Genomic DNA, 6,000 nt, shown 5'->3' with positions numbered 1-6,000 from the left:
AACTTCCATGACCAGTATGAGAGAGTGAGAGCAATGGCACCAAATTTAACACACCTGTTCCCCATTCACACTTGAGACCTTGTAACACTAACGAGTCACATGACATCGGGGAGGGAAAATGGCTAATTGGGTCCAATTTGGACATTTTCACTACGGTTGTACTCACTTTTGTTGCCAGTGGTTTCAACATCAATGGCTGTGTGTTGAGTTATTTGGAGGGGACAGCAAATTTACACTGTTATACAAGCTGTACACTCACTACTTTACATTGTAGCAAAGTGTAATTTCTTCAATGTTGTCACATGAAAAGATATAATAAAATATTTACAAAAATGTGAGGGGCGTACTCACTTTTGTGAGCTACTGTATGCTGTAAAAATACCAATACCCGTCACTGGAAACAGCTGAACTCAGTATTTTGGAGGTGTTTTTGGTTACACAGGTAAGTGTAATGGTCCAGTGTTTCAGAAAATGTTGGCAATGTAGTGTACAAGGTAAAACGATAGGAAGAAGGACTTGATGAGGAACTACAGTCTGCTCACATAATCTGTAATAAAAACATCTTTGCCATTCTGAAGCTTCCCTCCAACCACTTTGCATATTATTTTATATATACTGTGATTCTGTACTTGCCAAATATGCTGCAGAAATCTCCTTTAACTGAGTCTGGCTGCAACCGTTTTAACCGTGGGCAGCTGAGGCTGCTGTCTGTTTACTTCCTTGATTTACACAGACACACAGAGGCACACCTCCAGATCTGCAGCTCTGATTGGCCCTCTTATGACTCACCCCCCCTCCCTTCCTGGTAAACTCTCACGAGAGTGAGAGAGGGAGCTGTACATGTCAAAAGCCTAGGCTTTTTTACCAGACAAGAAACAGGAAGTGGGCTGTATAAAGTATTTACTGGCAGAAAAAAATGTTTTGCTATCCAAAGTTAAAACAACAAGGGCAGAAGATTTAATAGAGGGAAAGATGAAAAAATGAGGTCCGCTTTAAGGAAATGCCTTATCTTTCCCTGTAGGGGCATAGAGTGTATAAAAGCTTTCACTTTATTCATGAGTCTTTTTCCGCGTACACACGAGCGGATTCTCCATCAGAAAAATCTAAAGCCTTGTACACACGATCGGAGAATCGTCGGAATGTGTCCTATCGGACCGCGTTGTCGGATAATCCGACTGTGTGTGGTATGCATTGGAATGTTTCCGTTGGAATATCCGTCGGACCAAAATTTCCAACTTGTTGGAAATATTTCCCGACCAACTGGTTCGATCAGACATACTCCGATCATGTGTAGAGAATTTTAATCGGACCAAGTGCCACGCATGCTCAGATCAAATTCCTACATCAAAGCTATTGGCTACTAGCCTGAATGTAGTCCCATCCTAACGAAATTACATCATCACGTTCTGAAAGATCGGATTTTTCGACAACGTAGTCCGACCGTGTGTATGCAACAGTTTCGGACAAGATCCGACGGACAAAATCCGACGGGCAAAATCCGACGGATTTGGTTGTCGAAATCTCCGACCGTGTGTACAGGGGCTTAGATGGTTTTTCAGATGGAATTCCGCTCAAGCTTGACTTGCACCGCCAAGAACACGGTGACGTACAACACTACAACGAGCCGAGGAAACTAAGTTCAATGCTTCCATGCATGCGTCAGATTGTTTCCGAGCATGCGTAGGAATTTTGCGTGTCAGAATTGCTACAGACGATTGGAATTTCCAATCTGGACTTTTTCCGACCCAAAAATTGAGAACATGCTCTCAATCTTTTGCTGGCTGGAGTTCGGCCAGCAAAAGTTCGATGGAGCATACACACGGTCGCATTTTCTGACCAAAAGCTCTCATCAGTCTTTTGCTGGCCGAATTTCTGATCGTGTGTACGCGGCATTTGTCACATATATAAGGTACAGCTGAAAATGAAGGCATAATGGCCTGAACATGCTGATTTATGCATTAAGCAGACAACCCTAGTGCCAATTTATGATTACGGTTACCTGTAATTATCTTGGAAGGAACAGTAGAGATCAGCTATTAAAGGCCAACACAACCAGCTGATTTTTTTTTTACCCCGGGAAGGACTGGACAGAAGTGTTCACTCTATTAATCTTATGTATATGATTACCTTTACAGAAGAATAGTCATATATTTAATGATATAAGTAATGGCAATAACCTCAATAGAGTATCGAGTGTTAGTGATTGAAGTGGCCTTTTCAACCTCTTCTCAGAGGGAGCCACACTCAGGGCAAGCATTTAGAATAGCATTCATTCTCACATATTAAATGGACAAGGATACAATACTTAATTAAATACACTGTTTGCCCATTTCTGAGTCAGGCTTAGGACTTACCACCTGACCACTATTTATTGCGCTGTTGGATTCTAGAGAAAAGCCAGATGACTTAATAAATACAGTAGATGGATGGTGGATGTTGGGAATATGCACCAGTCACCCGGTTTGTTGTGTAATGTGTATACAGGTCCTCAGTGTTAAAACAAATCCACCTATTGTCATGAATGCCACACTGTCAGGATCTTTGTAACCCAACTAGGGCAAAGTCAACCCCAAGTATACAGTGAGGAAAATAATTATTTTGCCACTTACAAAGAAATGGAGGGTGTATCATTTTTTATCATAGGTGTATTTTAAATGATAGAGACAGAATATCAACCAAAAATCCAGAAAAAACACAATATAAATGTTATAAATTGAGTTGCAGTTCAGTGAGTAAAATAAGTATTTGATCCCAAAGCAAAACATGACTCGTTGGAGAAACCTTTGTAGGCAAGCACAGAGGTAAGACGTTTCTTTTAGTTGGTTACCAGGTTTGCACACATCCCTGGAGGGATTTTGGTCCACTCTTCTTTACAAATCTTCTCTAAATCCTTAGAGAGGAACTGCATTATGCTCATATAGTTTGTAATAAAAAACATCTTTGCCATTCTGAAGCTTCCCTTCAACCACTTTTCATATTATTTTATATATACTGTAATTCTGTACTTGCTAAATATGCTGCAGAAATCTCCTTTCACTGAATCTGGCTGCATCCATTTTAACTGTGGGCAGCTGAAGCTGCTGCCTGTTTATTTCCTGGATTTACACAGGCACACCTCCAGCTCTGCAGCTCTGATTGGCCCTCTTATGACTCAGACCCCCCTCACTTCTGGCAAACTCTCGTGAGAGAGAGAGCTGTGCATGATGTCATTCGCCTAGGCTTTTTACAGACAAGAAACAGGAAGTTGGCTGTATACGGTATTTATTGGCAGAAAAAAAATGTTTTACTAGCCACAGTTAAAACAACAAGGGCAGAAGATTTTATAGATGAAAAGTTGGAGAAATGACTGAAGGTCCGCTTTAAGGTTTTTTGGCTTTCACTTGGCAACTCCAAGTTTCAGCACCCGCCATAGATTTTCTATATGATTAAGGGTTGGAGACTGGCTAGGCCACGTCATGACCTTAATGTGCTTCTTCTTGAGCCACTCCTTTGTTGCCTTGGCGGTATGTTTTGGGGCATTGTCATGCTGAAAGACCCATCCATGACCAATCTTCAGTGTTCTGGCTGAGGAAAGAAGGCTTTCATCCAACATTTTTCAATACATGGACTCATCCATTAACCCCTCAGTGCAGCAAAGTCGGCCTGTACCTTTAGCAAAGAAACAGCCCCAAAGCATAATGTTTCCACCTCTGCGCTTGACTGTAGGGATGGTGTTCTTATGCCGCGTACACACGAGCGGACTGCATGGCGTACTTAGTTCGTCATACAATCCGACGGACAGTCTGTCGTACTTTCCACTGAACGGACTTGACCACACACGGATACACAAACTGTCCGTCGAAAGCTTGCGCGATGACGTGTACAGCACGTACGACGGGACTAGAAATAGGAAGTCCAAGACACAGCAAAGCACCCTTCCGCCGTGTAAATCGTTTCTGGGCATGCGCCATTCTTAGTCCGTCGAACTAGCATACTGACAACCGTACTGTCCGCTGAAACCAAAGTACGACGGACAGAATTTTGAAAAAACCAAAATACTTAGTACGCCGGACTGCATGCTGAAAAAGTCAGCTGAAGCCCACACACGAGCGGATTGTCCGCTGAAATGTGTTTCGACGGACTAAGTACGCCATACAGTCCGCTCGTGTGTATGCGGCATTAGGGTCATGGTCAGCATTTTTCTTCTTCCAAACACATTGAGTCAAGTTAATGCCAAAGAGCACTTCCTCCGAATCCTTCACTGAATAATTTAGGTGTTCATTGGTAAACTGCAGATGGGCCTGCACATGTGCCTTTTTGAGGAAGGGGACTCAACATGTTTGGAGCAAAAAAATTCATGACTATGACCCTAAGAACACCATCCCTAAAGTCAAGCACAGAGGTGGAAACATTATGCTCTAGGGCTGTCTCTCTGCTAAAGGTGCAGGCCTACTTTGCCACATTGAAGGGCCAATGGACAAGGTCATTATGAAATTATTATGTATTGTAAAATCTTTTATGAGAACCTTCTTCCCTCGGCCAGAACACTGAAGATGGGTCGTGGATGGGTCGTTCAGCATGACAATGACCCAAATTATACCGCCATGGCAACAAAGGAGTGGCTCAAGAAGAAGCACATTAAGGCCATGGAGTGGCCTAGCCAGTCTCCAGACCTTAATCCTATAGAAAATTTATGGAGGCAGCTGAAACTTCAAGTTGCCAAATGACAGCCAAGAAACCTTAAGGATTTAGAGAAGACCTGCAAAGAAGAGTGGACAAAAATACACTTGAGATGTGTGCAAACCTGGTCACCAACTACAAGAAACATCTTACCTCTGTGCTTGCCAACAAGGGTTTCTCCACCAAGTACGAAGTCATGTTTTTCTTGGGGATCAAATAATTATTTTATCCTTGGATTTCTGGTTGATATTCTGTCTCTATCATTTAAAATACACCTATGATAAAAATTATATACTCTTCATTTCTTTGTAAGTGGGCAAACTTACAAAATCTGCAGGGGATTAAATAATTATTTTCCCCACTGTAAATGCAGCTAAATATTTATACTTTTTTATAGAGAAAATTTGACTTTTTTTCAGTTTCTGACAGGTTAATGACCTGCTCCCTACTCTCCCCACCCCACAATAAAAAGGTGCAAGCTTAGCCATAGAATGCTTCAGCAAGAGCATGCCCTGAATGCCGTTGAGCTGTCCAGCCTTATCTTCTGCCTTTTGATATTGAAGGAATACTTTAGGGCCTATAATAGATAGGTGCAGGATACAGATAATAATTCAATTGCCATGCTTTTGGGTAGGTATTCCATTTGCATTTGAAGCATTTCCTGGCTGTAGAAACTGAAGCAGCAGCAGCAGTGGATGTCTGCAGTCAATTAGGGCCCAATGTACACGGCACCACCCTGTTGAATGCAATAAGCAGTTTAGCAAAGTACACTCTGATCAGTTATTTGAAGTGCCACATTTGTGCACCCATCTGAACAAGCCCCATAGACATAAGATGCACATAGGTGATTTGGACTGCAAAAAGTGATGATCCTCATGTCCATTGGAATCAGTAGAAAGTCCTAGCTAAATGTTCCTATGGGACGTAACAATTGGTTGTATTGGGTAATTTTGGGCAGCTATGTTTGTTTCCCTTAAAGTCTGGGGCCAGTGCTGTCTGCCTGCATTCTCTGTTCTCTAAACATTAGCATACACATTTTGCTGTGCATGCTATTACAATGATCATTTGAAGTTTTGGCTAGCTTAACAGATCATCAGAACTATGCTTACAGTCACCTTTTATTAGGAGACATGCAAGTATGGTAGCCTGTGAGAAAAAAACTAAGTGCTAGGAACTTGGAGGGACGAATATCGTTTCTCATTATGTCCAGACCAGCAAATGGGCTGTGGAGTCACCACTTTCATCTGCATGCCCAGAGGCCACAAGGATTCTGCTAGTTTACTTTTACTTGAATGAGGTTTAATCATTAGGGTGGAGACATCTCTATCAGTTGGCTTCTAG

The sequence above is a fragment of the Lithobates pipiens genome, unplaced genomic scaffold, assembly GCF_037356315.1.
Source record: "Lithobates pipiens isolate NorthernLeopardFrog02 unplaced genomic scaffold, aLitPip1_a1.2 Scaffold_8, whole genome shotgun sequence".
Classification (NCBI taxonomy): domain Eukaryota; kingdom Metazoa; phylum Chordata; class Amphibia; order Anura; family Ranidae; genus Lithobates; species Lithobates pipiens.
The sequence above is the reverse complement of the archived record's forward strand: the minus strand, read 5'-3'. Positions refer to the sequence as shown.